This window comes from Lycorma delicatula, chromosome 4 (assembly GCF_047948215.1).
Source record: "Lycorma delicatula isolate Av1 chromosome 4, ASM4794821v1, whole genome shotgun sequence".
NCBI lineage: Eukaryota > Metazoa > Arthropoda > Insecta > Hemiptera > Fulgoridae > Lycorma > Lycorma delicatula.
Genome location: NC_134458.1, coordinates 189,560,360 through 189,580,645, shown reverse-complemented (window position 1 = coordinate 189,580,645; position 20,286 = coordinate 189,560,360). Strand labels below are relative to the sequence as shown.

Below are 20,286 nucleotides of genomic sequence, written 5' to 3'. Positions count from 1 at the left end.
CACACATCCGCAAGCTGAGAGAGAGAGAGAGAGTGAGAATGCGAGAAAGTTTGATAGAGAGACATTACCGATAGGGAGACATTGACAATTGACAATTTACTGTACATATACATTATCTCACACACACGCGCACACACACACACACACACACACACACACACATCCGCAAGCAGAGAGAGAGAGAGAATGCGAGAAAGTGTGATAGAGAGACATTACCGATAGAGGGACTTTGACAATTGACAATTTACTGTACATATACATTATCACACACACACACGCACGCACACACACACACACACACACACACACACACACACACACACACACACACACACACATCCGCAAGCAGAGAGAGAGAGAGAGAATGCGAGAAAGTGAAAATAATGCGAGAAAAAAAATAAATAACGGTGCAAAAAACGAAAGAAGTCTGTTAATTTTCGACTACATTGGCAATTTTGTGACGTAATTTGTTTTTATTAAATAGTATTTTAATACATGTAAAAGTAAAAAAATCGTTTTGAAATTGGTTCCTTATTTTATTTTAAATTCAAATATATATTTTAAAGCGATTATATATTAAAGATTACTAAGTTACGGCAGTAGGGATTCATTAGAACAATTAAACAACTGTAATACAATTGACCAATCAGAGACACAGAAAAGTAATTAACTTGTTTTTCAATTCTTATAACAAAGTTGTTTGTCTCTTGTCTTTTAACGTTGGACGGATAAGATATGTCACGAGGTAGTCGCTCGGGTCTGTAACGAAACTCTCCGATATGATTGACCAATCAGAAACGCAGTACGGTAATTAACTTGTTTTTCAATATCTTGTAACCTCATACGAAGTAAGACATCTCTCAGTTCGTCGTTGACCGTTACTGAGTGCATATCGTTTATGTGGTAACTATGAACAATCTTCTAGAAAGGTAAACCACATAATTTAGGACATTATTTTAAAGTGAGGAACATTTATTTTATTGCATACAACATAGTTTTATTTTTTTTAATGTATCGGTTTTAAATTAAACATTTTTTTCTTTATTACAGTTTAATGAAAATTAACATTTAACGTAGCTTTTTTAAAGCACGTTGCCACAGTTTATATCTACTTTGCATGAAATTTTGTTTTTTAATGATCTTTTTTTAGTTTAAAATCTATTCTAGATAAATAATAATCTTCCATTTTACAAAATTTGGTTTATTCAAAAAAAAGGGGGTGATGTAATCTTTTTTGAAATGGATACATCAACGTGGCAAAATTTTTGTAAAACTAATTACCGATGAATTTTATGTAGGAACTAAAATGAATTTTATTCAAGAAAATGCTATAAAATGTATTAATATTTTTAATAATTTTATAGGAATTGCCTAATTTTTATATTACATCTGGATAGATTACTTGTATAAATAGTTAAGTGTAATCTATATGTACTGAATAGACAAGTTTTTTCTTGCGCTTGGCTACCTTTAATGTCTACTAAAAATAAGTACAAATACCTTAGTACAATGAATATCTTGCAGGAACTATCAAATTTTATAGTTTTATGTATCAAATACTTTAATTATTATTGCTGAAACTGGAAATATTTTTTAGAAACTATATTAAAAGAACAGTTTGTATTTTGAATTAGGAAAATAACAATGTGCAGTTTTATATCATATTTAAAATACACTTATTCCTTTTTAGTTTTTCAGATCATAATAATTGTGTTGTCTCCCCGCTAGAACAATCAGAATCTTCTTTCATACAAAATCATTGAACTAAATCTTTTTGGAGATCCACACATTTTCACATCTACGATGTTCAATTTATTTTTTCTGTAATTCTCTAGAAAATTCAAGAAATAAAAGCCCCAATTATCACTTGTACAAATATTTTCCATTATTACATAGGTATTCTTCATTTATTTCTCAAGAGTTTATAATAATAAGAAATTATCTTTTATCTTAATTAAAATTTATTTTTGTTTCCCATATTTCTAAATTTTTCCTGGACGTCAGTTGTAGTTAACTGCATTCATTTCTGGGTCTCTCGATTGTAACCTGAAAAAGAAATCTTTTGTAAAGCTATTTTATTGTGTAATCAACCAAACCTGTTTTAGCTAAATTTATTTTAATTTTTTTCAGCTCACTAATAAATAAAAACAGAATATTCAAATCCAAATAATACTTGTTCTAATCCATTTTCATTTGATCCATTACCATTTGTAGTGAATTGCCAACCGGCACTCAAATTTCTGAATACTGTAATACAATCAAAAAAGTTTAATCTTATTTTTTAATTATTTTCAAGCAGGTGCAAATTTTTTATTTATTCTGATTATACAGATGACTAGGTAGAAAGAAAAAATAAGGGCATAATTTTTTAATTACTCATTTTTCTTCTAAGTGAATTTTATTCTACGCTTTAATATATTTTTTATGTAATTCTTAACTTTGTTAGGTTAGATACTTTAGCGGTTAAGGTACTGATGTCATATATCTCTTTTGTCACCACATTCATATAAAAAAGTTAGCGAATTATTCAAAATAATTTCTTCATTGAAATCATTTACAATTTTTTACTCTGCTTTTTCTTTCAGTTACAATTATTTTACTGAATTTATGTATAGCCATTTGTAAAACTTCATACAGGAAGAAAAATACAATCCCAGTTTATATTCCTACATTTAAGAAAATAGTCAAATGATCATATACTGTAAAGGTTCCATTTATTTTCATAATAACAAGTAGTACACTATAATCTTGTTCTTTATGTGAATTCTCTGTTTTTTAATGAAATGCAAACAATACAATTTTTTCAAAAATATTAATAAGCATTAGTTTCCTAACCTTTTAATTAAATATTTAAATTTAACCTCTTTGGAGAGAGATAATTGTTTTACTATGTATATTTCTTATACAAATTATGTTTACACGGTTTTGTTGGCTCAAACAGTAATTTTAATAATATACATAAAATAATTAGGTAGCTTGTAATTGCATGTACTTGTAGTGTAGCTAGTAATTTCATGTAGCTTGTAATTGCATGTTCTTTTTATGTAGCTTAAAAATATAACTGTTTTATCATAAAAAATAGTTTTACTAACATTGACTAACATTAATTACACTAATTAATTTAAGTTTAGTTGATGGGTATTTTATGTATATCATTCATTCTGCTGTATTTGAGTTGAATATCTAAATTTAAATGTAATATAAATCGATTATCAATTATTAAATTATAACTGGGTCTTCAAAGAGGTTAAATTATAATTGATTTTATTGAAGAAGTTATATAAACCACGTAACAGGCTTTTTATACAATTTTTCCAGTATTCTTTAAATTAATTATTTTTACAGCAATTTTTTTGTAAATAAGGAGAAATTTGTGATTTGCTAATTCATAGTATTGGCTTTGTTCAATCGTATTTGATCTGTTTATGTAAAACATCCTTGCATCTTATTTTCTTTGTGGATTCACTTTTATTTTATAATTATCCTAAGTAATTTCTTAAATAAATAACCATATTTAACAAAACAATTAATTCTAAAATGACCCTTTGATTATCTACATATAAACAAATTTAAGAATACAAATCAGATTTTTTGGCATTCGTTTAAAAAACTTTTCACCCTAACCATCTAATGTTAAATAAAACTATTTTTGACACCATCAAACATTATTTGAAAGTATACTGGACTTCTACAGAGAACCATCAAGGAACTATTACAGTATATCCATCAGGAATCATTTTAGTTCTATTTAAAAGGCCTATCACTATTACCGTTGACATTTTTACAACCTAAAAATACACTACATTAAATCTTTTATATGAGCAAATTTATATATATATAAACCTCCTGGTTTTAGTCTTCTAGAATGTATGCCATATCTTGCCTGGTGGTTATCCACTGAAATTATTAGTTTATTTCTATAAATGTATATTTTTTATAAACAATTTTCCAAAACCATGTAAAACTGAAATCGAGCACATTCTCTTTCTTATACGGGATTAGAATTTGTAATTTAATTGGTACCTGTCACCTGCTATTAATCATTCTGCACCTCCCACTGTTCACATATAGAATTTATTTGTAATTATATTTCATATTGTTGATCAAAAAAGACCTCCTTTTTGATTACTGAATAATAAAATTTAATTTTTTTCTATAATCCTACAGATACAGGTAACTTCAATATTACATTTAGTATTTGCATTATTACCCCCTTTTCACTTGCATTGTCATTAATCGTAACTTGATTCCATTTGCTATTCATTAGCAACTTTACCTTTTTTTCAATAATATAAATTATAGACTTCCAACCAGGATTGGCAATATTATGCTGTGAAAATGCATTCTTAGAGAATCTTAAATGGGATAATCAAGAGGTCTGGATAGTAATGCATACACCTGCACAGGTACAAAAGGGAAAAAAAGAAATATGAAAAATACAAGTAAATTCATTATGATTAAAGACTCTCTGAGTAATTGATTTCTTCTATTTTTAATATTGAAAATAATAGAAAAATCCCTTAAGTTATATTTCTTCAAATCGATAACATTTTTCCGTTGACATTATGAAACAAACATCTTCTGGTTAATATTTCCCTAGTTCAGTCTTCTAATTCGGTTTCATTTTAAGAAATACAGTTTCAAATTATTTAACTGTAACAACACACAGATTAGAGTGTATATACAGACAGAAAATTTGATATGTCATATAGTTCAGGGTGTATTATTTTAAATTTTTGATCAACTTAGCAATACTGATATGCTCTGAAACACTTCAGGATGTATTGTTTTAAATTTTTGGTCAACTTAGCAAGTCTGATATGCTCTGAAACAGTTCAGGGTGTATTGTTTTAAATTTTTTATCAACTTAGCAAGTCTGATATGCTCTGAAACATTTCGGGGTGTATTGTTATAAATTTTTGGTCAACTTAGCAAGTCTGATATGCTCTGAAACAGTTCAGGGTGTATTGTTTTAAATTTTTGATCAACTTAGCAAGTCTGATATGCTGTGAAACACTTCAGGGTGTATTGTTATAAATTGTATATCAACTTAGCAAGTCTGATATGCTCTGAAACAGTTCAGGGTGTATTGTTTTAAATTTTTGATCAACTTAGCAAGTCTGATATGCTGTGAAACACTTCAGGGTGTATTGTTATAAATTGTATATCAACTTAGCAAGTCTGATATGCTCTGAAACACTTCAGGGTGTATTGTTTTAAATTTTTGGTCAACTTAGCAAGTCTGATATGCTCTGAAACAGTTCAGGGTGTATTGTTTTAAATTTTTTATCAACTTAGCAAGTCTGATATGCTCTGAAACATTTCGGGGTGTATTGTTATAAATTTTTGATCAACTTAGCAAGTCTGATATGCTCTGAAACACTTCAGGGTGTATTGTTATAAATTGTTTATCAACTTAGCAAGTCTGATATGCTCTGAAACACTTCAGGGTGTATTGTTTTAAATTTTTGATCAACTTAGCAAGTCTGATATGCTCTGAAACAGTTCAGGGTGTATTGTTTTAAATTTTTGGTCAACTTAGCAAGTCTGATATGCTCTGAAACAGTTCAGGGTGTATTGTTTTAAATTTTTGATCAACTTAGCAAGTCTGATATGCTCTGAAACACTTCAGGGTGTATTGTTTTAAATTTTTGGTCAACTTAGCAAGTCTGATATGCTCTGAAACAGTTCAGGGTGTATTGTTTTAAATTTTTGGTCAACTTAGCAAGTCTGATATGCTCTGAAACAGTTCAGGGTGTATTGTTATAAATTGTTTATCAACTTAGCAAGTCTGATATGTTCTGGAACAGTTCAGGGTGTATTGTTTTAAATTTTTGATCAACTTAGCAAGTCTGATATGTTCTGGAACAGTTCAGGGTGTATTGTTTTAAATTTTTGATCAACTTAGCAAGTCTGATATGCTCTGAAACATTTCAGGGTGTATGGTTTTAAATTTTTGATCAACTTAGCAAGTCTGATATGCTCTGAAACAGTTCAGGGTGTATTGTTTTAAATTTTTGGTCAACTTAGCAAGTCTGATATGCTCTGAAACAGTTCAGGGTGTATTGTTTTAAATTTTTGATCAACTTAGCAAGTCTGATATGCTCTGAAACACTTCAGGGTGTATTGTTATAAATTGTTTATCAACTTAGCAAGTCTGATATGCTCTGAAACAGTTCAGGGTGTATTGTTTTAAATTTTTGATCAGCTTAGCAAGTCTGATATGCTCTGAAACACTTCAGGGTGTATTGTTATAAATTGTTTATCAACTTAGCAAGTCTGATATGCTCTGAAACAGTTCAGGGTGTATTGTTTTAAATTTTTGATCAACTTAGCTAGTCTGATATGCTCTGAAACACTTCAGGGTGTATTGTTTTAAATTTTTGGTCAACTTAGCAAGTCTGATATGCTCTGAAACAGTTCAGGGTGTATTGTTTTAAATTTTTTATCAACTTAGCAAGTCTGATATGCTCTGAAACATTTCGGGGTGTATTGTTATAAATTTTTGATCAACTTAGCAAGTCTGATATGCTCTGAAACACTTCAGGGTGTATTGTTATAAATTGTTTATCAACTTAGCAAGTCTGATATGCTCTGAAACACTTCAGGGTGTATTGTTATAAATTGTTTATCAACTTAGCAAGTCTGATATGCTCTGAAACAGTTCAGGGTGTATTGTTTTAAATTTTTGATCAACTTAGCAAGTCTGATATGCTCTGAAACAGTTCAGGGTGTATTGTTTTAAATTTTTGATCAACTTAGCAAGTCTGATATGCTCTGAAACACTTCAGGGTGTATTGTTTTAAATTTTTGATCAACTTAGCAAGTCTGATATGCTCTGAAACACTTCAGGGTGTATTGTTATAAATTGTTTATCAACTTAGCAAGTCTGATATGCTCTGAAACAGTTCAGGGTGTATTGTTTTAAATTTTTGATCAACTTAGCAAGTCTGATATGCTCTGAAACACTTCAGGGTGTATTGTTTTAAATTTTTGGTCAACTTAGCAAGTCTGATATGCTCTGAAACAGTTCAGGGTGTATTGTTTTAAATTTTTGATCAACTTAGCAAGTCTGATATGCTCTGAAACACTTCAGGGTGTATTGTTTTAAATTTTATGTCAACTTAGCAAGTCTGATATGCTCTGAAACAGTTCAGGGTGTATTGTTTTAAATTTTTGATCAACTTAGCAAGTCTGATATGCTCTGAAACAGTTCAGGGTGTATTGTTTTAAATTTTTGATCAACTTAGCAAGTCTGATATGCTCTGAAACACTTCAGGGTGTATTGTTATAAATTGTTTATCAACTTAGCAAGTCTGATATGCTCTGAAACACTTCAGGGTGTATGGTTTTAAATTTTTGATCAACTTAGCAAGTCTGATATGCTCTGAAACAGTTCAGGGTGTATTATTTTAGATTGTTGCTTCACACGAAGCAAATCTTATATGCTGTGACAGTTCAGGGTATATTATTTCAACGTTTTCTTTAACGGGTAGGAGATTCAATGTGCTCTTGCACAGTTCCGGGTGTATTATTCGCATTTTAGCTTATCAGTTACCTAATATGATACACAATTATTTTTAATTATAATTCTTGATTACATATTGACATTGTAAATATCTATGTTGTATGCAATGAATAGTTTTCGCATGTGCCGGGTACATAAAGCATTCGCGCCGCGTCAACCGTACTTCATCATCCCGATATCGTTCATCGGGTTCGGTTGGGGGGTGCTGTGTATATAAATGTGTCTATATATTGGGGGGTGATATATAAATATGTTAATGTTAGAAATAGTTATTCATATAATTCATAATATTTAGTTATTCTATGTTTATTATGTTTCTTTGTCTTTTCAGCTCATCACTTCACTACCAGTGGCTGAAGTCCTCCTTAACTCAATTTAAATTCATAAAAAATTCAGTTTTATAATTAAAATTTTTATTTTAATTTTAAATTTAATCGCATAAAAATTCCTTTTTTAGTTTAAATTGCTTTATAAATTTTTATTTGAAATATTAATGAGTGGGTTTTTAAAATTACCTTTTTTGTAAATTATTTAAATTTTGTTCATTTCATTGACAAAATTAATCATTTAAATAAGTTCAAGAAATTAAAAAAATAAGTAAATATATAGAGGCAATTTCTTAATAAAATCAGCTTTTAAATCTCGTTCATGTAGGATATAATGTTTATTTTTAATTTTTTTTTTATTTGATATATATTATATTACATAAGCTTTTTCTTAAATTTTTTTTTGGTAGGTGTTAATCAAATTGAAGGTTAGAGCATATTTATATCTAATTACAGTTTTAAGAATTTTTTATTTTTTATTTTATTTGAAATATTTTAAATTTTGAATACCCTTTGCATTCCCCAATCTGCATTCAGCCAACCAGCTTCAGAGAAGATGCATGCTTGCATGTTAGTTTAATTTTTTCAAACCAGAGTCAGCTGATTTTAGAGGTGCCATAATAAATTATTTCACTTTATTTGCTTCTTTTTTTTTATTAAAACAATTAACTTAGTTGCAAAATTTACCAATTTTTTGTGGTAAAAACCTAAGTAGAATGATTATTTGAAAAAAATCCATCTATCATAACAGTAATCCAAATTACTTCAAAATTTAATAATTTTTTTATGTAATATATTTGCCTTGCATATTAAAAAGGCGTGTACTGATTCTGGTTTTTAGTGTGTAATTATTTTATTTTCACATATTTTGAAATTGTGGGGTAAATAAAGTGATTGGTGAAAATAAAGTGTGAAATTAAAGTGCGATCAATATCAAAGTGAGAAATTAACGTTATCTTCCTCACTACAAAAATTTACAAACTATAAATAAAAATGAGACTAGAAATAATACAAATTACCAGATTACATTCCACATCTCATCAACTCTTCACTTCATGCTGCAGCCTATTTCTTCAGACTACCAGATCGACCGATTCTTTCAGCTGCTCGATGGATTTGATCTTTGGATTAGCCTTGGCGATAAATGTATAGTTGTGTTGCCAAATGGTAAAATATTAAGGTACTACTAATTCTTTACTACACCATATAATTCCATGATAATACTAGTATTTATTAAGACTCCATCCGTTTATGTAATGTTTAGCTTCAGTTAGAGCAACCAAGTATTGGAGATACTCAGTCTGTGAATTCAACCGGTCATTATCACTTGCCTTGTACCAGGGGCCAAGGTCAGGGCATTAGCCCACTGTGGCTAGTCTAGTGGTAACTCGTCATTGCAAGTCAAATGATTTCAAAGTCGAGAGTTCTAAGGTTCAAATCCTAGTAAAGAATTTTAAATGGATTTGAATATTAGAGTGTGGATATTAGTGTTCTTTCACGGTAGGGTTTCAATTAACCACACATTTCAGGAATAGTCGATGTGAGACTGAACAAAACTACACTTAATTTGCATTCATATTATCATCTTCTTAAGTAATACCTTATGGTGGTTCCCGAGGCTAAACAGAAAAAGAGCGGGTCAGGCCCCATTACTTTAGACTCCAGTTTATATCACTGATAGGTAACTTTCTCTTTTGATACTGCAGGTACTTTTATTTCTAAATTTTTAAAAAATTTTAGGTAGATCGGTCATTAAATGTCATGCGAAACACAGAAATTTTGTGTGGCAAATTACAACATAATGCAATAAAGGAAAAAACAGTATAATAAAGAAAAGAAACTTAATAGTGTTACATATCAAGAAATGCCAGTATCTGGTCAATGCCTAATTTGTCTCTGATAAATATTTTATTTGAATATAAACCACCAAAACACAGTAATTAGATAAGTTACACTTGCCATATTAATTTCCACAGACTGTTTTTTTGCAGTACCCTGCATCTCCAGTATGTATTAAATTCTATTTTTATTACATTAAAACTTATTTATTTTAATGATATCTATTTTTTATGATAAATTATGTTATCTTTTGTGAAATTTTAAATGATATTACAAACATAATTAGGGTATACAACATACCCTATTGTACAGGTACAACGTATACCAAAATGAAACGACTTGCACTAAATAGGGAATCTTAAAGAGCTGCATCAAAAACCAGTCAAATGACCTAAGGCAAAAAAATGAACATAAATGTACTTGTGAAAATTTATAATTTATAATTATTTAATTAAATAAAATATTTATAATTTACACAAAAATAATATTAATAAATTAAAAAGAATAAGATAGAATATAATAGCAAGTAAAGGTGTAAGATACTGCACAAACCGGTTATTGGAACATAAGTATAAATAATCTAATTACTGTGTTTAGGTGATTTAAATTTCATATAATGTTAAATTTTATATATATATATGTATATACAAATTTTTATGAATTTTGTTACAGCAATGAAACTTAATAACTTATTATGTACATTTCTTGGCTTACAATAGTTCAAGAATATTTTGAGTATTTATCAGTTAACAACTGTACATCATTTGATTTTTTTTCATCATTGTTAATAAAATTGAAATGCAACATGTACTTATAATTTAACTCAATTATTATTTTTGTAGAAGACAATTATTCTTTTATAATGTAAAGAATAGCCATGAAAAGCAACTGATTTTGTTTGATTTCATGTGTAAAATAAATGAAATGAGAATCAAATTATTGTCGTGACAGTCATCTTTTCACTTAGATACCTCCTTAATTATAATAAAAATGAATTTTATATATGTTTACAGATAGAGAATGGGTTTTGATAGATGAAAAACAAAGCAATATCTTCATTTAACGTATTATTTTAATAAAAAATATACTGTGTAAAAATTTAGAAGTGATTTCACAAGTTTTTTTTGTTTTTGATAATGGAAATTCTGTTTAGTCCTTTATTGTTTTAATTGCTTTAACAATGAATCTCTTGCCTGACGGGGGCTTGAAAATTTAATGAAACCATGCTTGCACCTCTTTGTCAAAATTTGTTGAATATACTTATAAAGTAGATGGCACATAAATATTTCATGAATTTTAAATACCAGAGCAATCAAAGCAAGTGGAAACCTATATAAAATTGTAAAAATAACAAGAAAATAAATGATGCATTTCATTCTATAAAAATATTAAATATGATTTTAAAAAAATAATATAAAAATTAGTAAAAGGATCAGGTGGTATACCGATATCCTGTATCGATTTTTGTTGCCATTCAACATTATTCTTAGCTGAAAATTTTAGCTCGGCCAAGTAGGTTCATATAACACACATTCCTGGATGCGATATAGATTTGTTACCATCTACATCAGTGAACCTTAATTCAGAATAATGTTTTTGCATTTATTCTTGGTAAAGCGCTCTGATCTTGTACGAGAGGAATCCTTGCTGCCTTAAAAGGGGCTTAGAGTTTTTTTGAGCGAGTTGTCTTGTTTAGCAATCTTCCTTTCTCACCTTCTAACTTCAACTTTTTTCCTTTATTTTCTTCACCTTGATATATTAAAAGGGTGTTTTTCAATGATTTCTCAATGGATATCTACCCGATGCGGGGTCCGTAAAAAATTCAGTGTTCTTTGTATCTATCTAGAGTGGAAGAAGGTAGGTACACTTTTCTTGTGTACCTACCTAGCTAGTGATTCTATTTCTGTAAAAAATGTCTATATAAATACTTGTACCTCAGGTTAAATATTTAAGAAGTAAAAATGGACCACCTAATCATTCCTAATAAATATTTTTGTTAGAAAAAGTTAAGTGCTATCATACATGAAATGAATTAAATAACTAAAACAAAACTATTTAATTTCACAACCGCTAATTGAATTTGTCTTATTTTCTTTTGTTTCAGGTAACTCAACGGTTCATTTAATATTCTAAGGGAGAGCTGCCATGTAAGTGGCCCTCCTTACATTGTGGTACTCCCTTTTATTGTAGGATAATTTTCTACTAAAGGTACTTACTTTTGTTATTATTGTTTAATATTATAAATTTTCATGTTAAAAATAAGTTGTGTAGTTTTTAAGTTGATAGTATAATATTCTTATAAAATCGCGGTAGGTGCCTAGTCCCAGTAGGGTACCCTGATAGGAACTTTCCTTTAGGGAATTTTTTATGTCTATTTTTGTGCATGTTTCTATTTCAGGTTCAACATAAATTTTACATTAAAATTACTTAGATAAGCAGTGTAAATTAAGTTTTATGAAAATAGATATAAATTTTGTATATGCTGTGTATGTTTTTTCAGGTACAATGTAGATATTATTTTATTATTAGTTAAGTCGCGTCCGCGATCCCAATGCCCTAGTCCCAGTAGGGTCCCCTGATAGGAACTTTCCTGTAGGAATTTTTTATGTCTATTTTTGTGCATGTTTCTATTTCAGGTTCAACATAAATTTTACATTAAAATTACTTAGATAAGCAGTGTAAATTAAGTTTTATGAAAATAGATTTAAATTTTGTATATGCTGTGTATTTTTTTTTTTTCAGGTACAACGTATATATTATTTTATTATTAGTTAGTTAAGTCGCGTCCACGATCCCAATCCCTAATAGGGTCCTCCTCCCTAAGGGGGAGGTTTTTAGTCGGTGAGAGCCCGACACTACCGTCTGTTGCGGGCGCAGACGGTGGCTGGTAGAGCTTTTCCTCCTCCTACGCAAAACAAAAAAAAAAAAAAAAAAATTAACAGTTCATATTAAGTGCATTACTAATCTTTTTGCCAAGTGATTTTGAGTTGTAGGTGCTGTACTGGGAGTACTTTTAAATTCATGGAAGCTGTGACAAAAAAAAATGGTTACTGATTCTCAAATATAATATTGAAAGCGGAAAATGGTTATGGAAGATAAAAGAAAATTTTAGTTAAAGTGACTATCAACCGTAGTTTCAAATCTGGATTGAATAAAAAGTAAGTATTGTAAATGTCTAATAGAATATTTAAAACGCAGCAAAATATAAAAATCACATCTAGAATTGGGCATGGTATTTTAACAAATATTGGGTGCTTAATTCAAAACTTATAAAATTTTGTGTAATACATTGCATTTTTAGATACATACGATTTATTTACCAATAAATGCATAATCAGTGTCATACCAATATTTCAAAAAAGTTATTATTTTTATGTATTCATTTGTTTTCAATTTGTTTAAATCAGCTAAGTTTTTGTTATTCAAATACAGATGAATTGAAATATATTCAATAGAGTTTTTAAACGATTAAATCATTGGAACTAAGTTTTTAAAATAAGTTTACAAATGTTTTCTCGCTTATACGATGTTTTATCAGTTTCTCTAAATAAAAACCAACAACAGTCATCAATCATTCTAGCGTCCCATCTTCCTTGGTAGTGATGCTGACGTAAACGGTCTCCTTGCTCATCACTGACAGAGCACAAATTTTCAGGAAAAAAGTCTAGGTGAGACTTTAGGAAATGAATTTTTAATGACATCCTACGTACTAAATATTTGTAGTTTTTTAACAGCTTATTAACCATAAACATAGTTTTCATCTTTTCTGTGGCCTAAAAAACACCAACAATGTCTCTGAAGGACTTCCATGCAGCTAATGCATGATAAATAACAGGGCTCGTCGTTTCCTGTTGAACCGTTCAGTTACTGAGCATCATATAAAAATAACACGAGGCACCCAGATTTTATCTTTATCCCTGAGTGCACAATCCAGAAATAAGTTTTTCTTTGAGATTTATGCGTACATTTACCTCTAATGTAACAATAATTGTCTGGATGATTTGAGCATCCATCAACTTTTTAGAGGCCATGTAGCAAATAAAAATGAGAAAAAAATCTCTTCAGTATTATAAAGAATTTATGAAAATATAGCAAAACACTAATAACTGTGTGAACACAACACACAGTATAGACAATTGAAGTTTTGACTGAATATAATTTTAAGCTCTGTAGTAGGCAACAACAGATGTCTGTATTATTTGGCTGTCTCAGCGGACAGCCAAATCACCCAGCTTTTGACCCAGTTCTTAAGAATCCTAATATGAGGGAGTATGAGGACCGTCCACGTTGTACTGCGCCTGTGGGTGTCCGTACACGACGTCTGCTGCAGCATATGAGTGTTGACTCTCCCTCGTTCTTTCCATCATGTCCGTGCTCGAACCCCCCGTGGAGAATACACCATGTAAATTTTACGTTTGATCTTACAACATAATATAAGCGTTCCACGCCACCTATTGTTTTCTGGCAGATGTTTCAGTTTCTCCTCGCCAAGTTGAACCCAGGCGTGGTGATATATACTGATGGGTCGAAGCATGGCGGTAACGTTGGTTGTGCTTTTGTTATCAATGAACAGTCCTATATGTTTGGCCTACCCGGTGTTACGAGTGTGTTCACCGTAGAACTACTCGCTGTGGATAGGGCTCTAAGTATCGTTGGCCCTAAATATAGGAGCATTCTTATTTGCAGTGACTCGTACAGTGCTCTCCAGACATTGGAAAACCTTTATTCCAAACATCCTGTCATTGACATTTATGATAAAATCGCTGAGTTAAATAAACGCAACAGGGAGGTAGGTTTTTGCTGGATCCCCAACCACGTTGGAATTCTAGGTAACGAAAGAACAGATTCTGCTGCCAAGGAAGCGTGTATTCAGCCTCCTTTCACCACCCGAGTTAGTACCTTTGATTTTATCAATCATATAAAACAATCACTGCGAGCGAGGTGGCAAAGTGACTGGACGGCTACCGTCGATAATAAACTCCAATGGATTAAGTGTTGCCATGGGGCTCCTCTTGCAGAAACTCTCGTCGTGAGGAAGTTGTCCTCTGCCGGTTACGGTTGTGACATACGAGGATCACACACGAATACCTAATGTCAGGAGAAATGTTTTAATTATTTAAAACAAATAATTTTTATTGTCTATTTTACATCTACAATGATATTAGAATACAAGAATTAATTACATTTTTAGTAAGTAGAAGCAAAGTATATAATGTGCTAACACCAATCAGCTATGATTAATCTAATTACATGTTCATTCATTTAATAGGTAATAGGTAAAAGAGTAGTCGATGAAACACATGATGTTACTGTTCCCAACTGTGAGGTACATTTCGTGAATAATTTTCTTTGACCTAGCAGAAGTCTTATCTTCAGTTATTGAATTACATAATCTGTCGCAATCACAATGTACTGATGCATATAAAGCACAAAAGAGATAAGAGGTACAATTGCTTTCTATTTCATTAAGAATAATGATTTTCATACACGACCAGTCCCAGTGGTGAACGGAGTGAAGGTGTTGCTTGTAGAGCTGAAAGATTTTCTGCGTTTTAGTGGGCTTGGCCTACTCTGTGTAGAAGATGATGGGCAATTGTTTCAGTCCTCACTTTCCTTACTAAGCCCGGCATGAAATGCTTTTTTCTTGAGAATGCCAATGCTATTTTGTGGGACATGCATCTCGTATCTTGTCGCATTCAATCTTTTGTTTACGGCAAATGACATATATATATCTGATTATAATTATTTTATTGATTTATTTTTTCAAAGTACAATTTCTTCCTAAGTAACTAGAAATAAAAAAAAATTATCATAACAGTTCCGGTTCCTCTATCGTTTTTTAAAATAAATATTTAAATATCAATCAGGTTTAAGGTAATTCTTGATTACAAATCAATATTCAGCTGTTCTTCATGATTTTCTGGCACCATGACTATGTCACTCATAATATTAGTATAATCATGAGATTATAATCTACAGATTTTAGTTTAACTGTAAGTTTGCTCACAAAAAATGAATTACAAAACAAATCTCACAGTTGGAAACAGCAATATCATATCTTTCATCAATTGCTTCTTTACCAGCACTAAATAGATTGAAGGAGTGGTTGAACAAGTCATTACATTGTAAATTCCTGATCTGTGAATTCTGTGCTATACAAGTCATGCGAGATACAAGTGATACCATATAAAGTTGATTTCTTTAAATTTATGATGACACTATACAACCAGTCAATGTGATGAACTGAGTGAAAGGACCAATTTCAGGGCTGAATATCAGCTATAGTTTAGTCAGCTTCATGCTGGTATGCAATAATTTTTGTGGGAAAGGCACCAGGAAAACCATTAAAATATCCATTTTCCTCAGAAAGCCTAACTATTGATGTTCAGTTTTTATTAAGATTGGCTCAGTGTTTTTTTGGAAATAGATATGTGTCATGTCAGGTTATCTGTTGAGTTATGACTGCTTCAGAGACATAAAAATATTAATTATTGTGAACTAGATTCCTTGAGTCGATTGGAATCCCTTATTCGTCAAATAGATTCCATGAATATCGATTACATCTTTGAGCTTTGTCTTGGATAAAATTCTGGATTTATCTCTTAGGCTGAGGCAATAGCTACTTTCTTAATCGCCCCTTAACAGAGTGATATCTGTCTGCTTATGAGACTTATATCGCAGGCAAATTATTATATTAAAAGCACAACAGACTAAACTTAGATGTCTTGATGAATTAATTTACACTTCTTATAATTTAATTCACCAAATTTCTTCATAACAAAAAGCATAAAGTTAAATTTTATAATTTTAAGGTGAATTGAATTTTGTGTTAACTAAATATCATTAAACAAAAAATTATACCAATACAACTTTGTTACTTATTTGTAATTTAATAATAACTAAATTGGTAAGTTTTCTTTTTCAGCAATGTCAGATGGAGGACTTTTATCCCAGAATTTAGCATAAATAGAATTGTCATTTTCATCAAATTAGATTGGAGAGGAAACAAAAATCTGTGAGTTTTCAATTTATTTATTACAATATATAAAACGTGCAATGCAATAAGTAAAAACCATTAAAAATTTTATGTAGCAAGCAGTAACATCAATGTACATTTAAGAATGTCCAGCAGCTCTTACAAAGGGGAAGACATGTGTAAGGAAAGACTAGAAGGGCTCTAGCAAAAAGAAAAAAAAAGTTCCATAGGTTTTTTTAAGTTGAGAGAAAACGTTAAAAAAATTAGGAAAACTTGGGATTAACTCATCGATTCTTGATTCGATATTATAATATTTAAAGGCTTAACTCTATGTAAAGGCTTATGAATGTAATTAAATTCCATTGTATGAATAACAATTTGTCTTTATAATCAATACAATATTAGTAATGAAGCGATTAATTTGGATAACATCTAAAGTTCCAGGTTGTCTTTCAAATTACTTCATAAAAGAAATGAAGCATATTGTGTGTCGGTTTTAATGTATCTACCAAAGAGAGAAACGATCTGTTTAATTTTCATGAGAAAGTTTTTTATGTTTTTTGGGGTAAGAGTGACATCTTCACTTTCACTGTTGGGAAATGATATTTATAACCACTGATATTCTTTTGCAGAATTTACAAAATCTGCTATATTATAATTTTCAAACCATACAAAGATCACTTATTTTTTTTTTTTTTTGAATAAGTGTTAAGAGAATAAAGCTCACAGAGACGAAAACCCTTTAAATCATTAATTCACTTTCAGGTGTGATTTTTAATTGCAACTTACCTGTAAATTATAGTAATAAATAATTTACTTTGTTATCCACTAAAACTTTGTGTACCTGCACTTACTCTGCCTTAACTTAAAATTATATTTTAATAAATGATGTCATTTTGTGATAATAAAATTCATAACAGTTAAAATTTATTATTTTTCATTTTACCTTCAAATAACTTTTGTGAACAAAAAGAAAACAAAAACAGAAAAAAAAACAAGGATGTGGTGGTAGTTGTAACTTTTAAAATATTTTTACTATAAATTTATATGTAAATTACAATACAATACCTATTGCAAACAATAATTCCATTTTACAATTTAATTTAATTCCACTGTAGTTATTCTCTCTTTTTAGAGCTTAATTTATTGTTAAATTTATTACAAAATGAAGCTTTATGTCACACAATTACTAGTTCATCAGAAAATTTAATAAGTATATCAAATATTATCAAGATACCGCAAAACTTACTGAGAAATAGATTTAAAAAAAAACAATAATAGATAATATAGATAGATGGAACTTTTGATGGCAATAAATGTACTTTTATTGTTTTTCATACACTGAATTGATTCTTAAAGTATGTTCTGCATTACCTACCCAAATGCTACTCAATCAGAGTAAGATGCGTATTATAACGTACTTAAAATATCTTACTCAAATGCATGATAAATAAAAGAAAGTGTATACTTATATTGCAATGTTTATTCTTATAGATATTATTGTGCAGTGCACTGACAAGACAGCTTAATAGCAAGTGCACTATAATATTGATAAGGTAATCTAATTTTTATATTTCCATTAGCAAACATGTCTACCAAGCCGTAGCCATTAACCAGTTTTTGGAAAATATTTTAAATTCTTTAAGATAAAAAAATTTCATTTTCAATTTTATGAAATATTTGTAAAACATTTATTTATACCGATAAAACAACTTAGTAGCTGTGGTATCGGTATCTGAAAAGAAACTTTTCAAGTCGTACATTACAAATTCTGAACAAGTAATAGAAATTTTATCATTTGACAAGAACACACCTGTAAATTTAGGTCCTCGCTTCAAGATGTACAATGAGGAGGGCCTCAGGGAAACGTTTTTGCCTTCTTATGTTTATTAATGATCTGCCTTAAAATCTTTAGCCGTTCATTCCAACTCTTTTCACAGATGACACAACTGTATCTATTTCTAAGGATAATAAATAAAAATGGATTGAAACTTAACAGTTGCAGTTTAAAAACATTTTCACTGGATGGATTGTAACAATGTAACTTAAAATATGGATAAAACATTGTGCTTCTCGGGTAGACATAATATTGCAGATTGTGTGACCAAAAATCCCATTAATGATATTGATAGTATCTTTGTTGTCCACAAAAGATAACCTCTGGGTTTTTTGTTTAATAAATTCTTGTGGGATGATAAAACTGATATTTTGTTTACCAAAATGGAGTAGTTTTACTCTGAAGCATCTTTATAAAAACACTAAGCTAGTAATCATTATCGATTACTTTCATGCCTAAATATTTTCTCATATAATGTGTAAACTCCAATTTGTGGGCTTTTTAAAAACATAATCTTTTAGGACAAAAGAAGTGCTTTCAGATCAATACAGAGGCATACTTTATGAAAAGGGACACTGTATAATCAGTTAACCATTGGCTTATTTTACAATTAAAAGATTTAGTTTTAAAGATAATATATTGTTCTGTTGATGAATTAAAAAAAAGACTAACATATGATTTACCTGCAAGCACTTCAACATGTACAGATATAAGTGTATATGTTCGAAATGATTTTCAGGAACGATTTCTTAACTGTTAATTATTTTATACTAATATTTTATTATTAGTATTAAAAGACATGTAATTAGTATTCAGAGACATGTAATGATATTACATTAATATCATTTCATGTCTCTGAAAATATTATAATTTTTTTCAAATTTTGTAATTTGTTCCGATCAGAATAAAGTCGCAAGTTAGGTTAAATAATTCGTTATAATATTAAAAAAAAATCAACCTTACCAACAATTTATATTTTATCCCTAGGGCTTTAGGCCATTTGACAATCCTCAAGAGTAATTTTTTTGTACTTTTAAAAAATTAAAAACATAAATAAAATTTATTAACTATTAATAACCTAACAACAGTCTTCCTTGTTGGAGGGAAATAAGTTAGCCATCGTGATAATTATTAATTTAAATAGAAAATCATCTTCAAATCTGATATGCTGCTTTATTAATTTATTATTATTACAATATGTATAAAATTTTTGGATATTGCTTGTTTTATAATAATCTGTGGAAAAATCTAATATTTTAATAAAATTATTTGTAATTATTTTTATAATAATTATCTGTAATTATGTTCATTCTATAAAATGTGATTAGCATGATTGGATTTATCGAAACAATTTTTCTTTATACTATTATTGTTCTTTAGCTCTAAAAGAAAAAGAACGATTGCTCCTACACATATATTCTGGCCGGCAGTTTTCACGTTTTAAACTATAGCCAACTTGTCTAAGATATTTATTTATTTGGGGTTTATTATTTTAGTAGAATCGCTATTGTTTATAAAATTTAATTTTTTTGAAATATTTAACTTAAAAAGTAATAGAACTTTAAATACATCATTTTTATTTTTTTTGAAATTGATATTATACCCTCTGGGTTGGTCTAGCGGCGAACGCGCGTCTTCACAAATCAGCTGATTTCGAAGCCGCGAGTTTTCCAACATTCAAATTCTAGTAAAGGCAGTTACTTTAACACAGATTTGAATATTAGAAAAACGGTATGAAAAATACCGTTGATACGGTATCCAGATTTACTGTTATCTGGAT

The 20,286-nt window shown here is 29.6% G+C and overlaps 1 long non-coding RNA gene across 1 annotated transcript; it reads right to left on the bottom strand.

Moving 5' to 3' along the window:
- Window positions 1–1,525: 1,525 nt before the first annotated feature.
- Window positions 1,526–19,614, bottom strand: LOC142322997 (uncharacterized). Its single transcript, XR_012755990.1, has 3 exons — window positions 19,470–19,614; window positions 14,593–14,781; window positions 1,526–2,046 (listed from the first exon to the last, which is right to left on the bottom strand). It is a non-coding gene; the product is annotated as an uncharacterized LOC142322997 (long non-coding RNA).
- Between the last annotated feature and the right edge of the window lie 672 nt (window positions 19,615–20,286).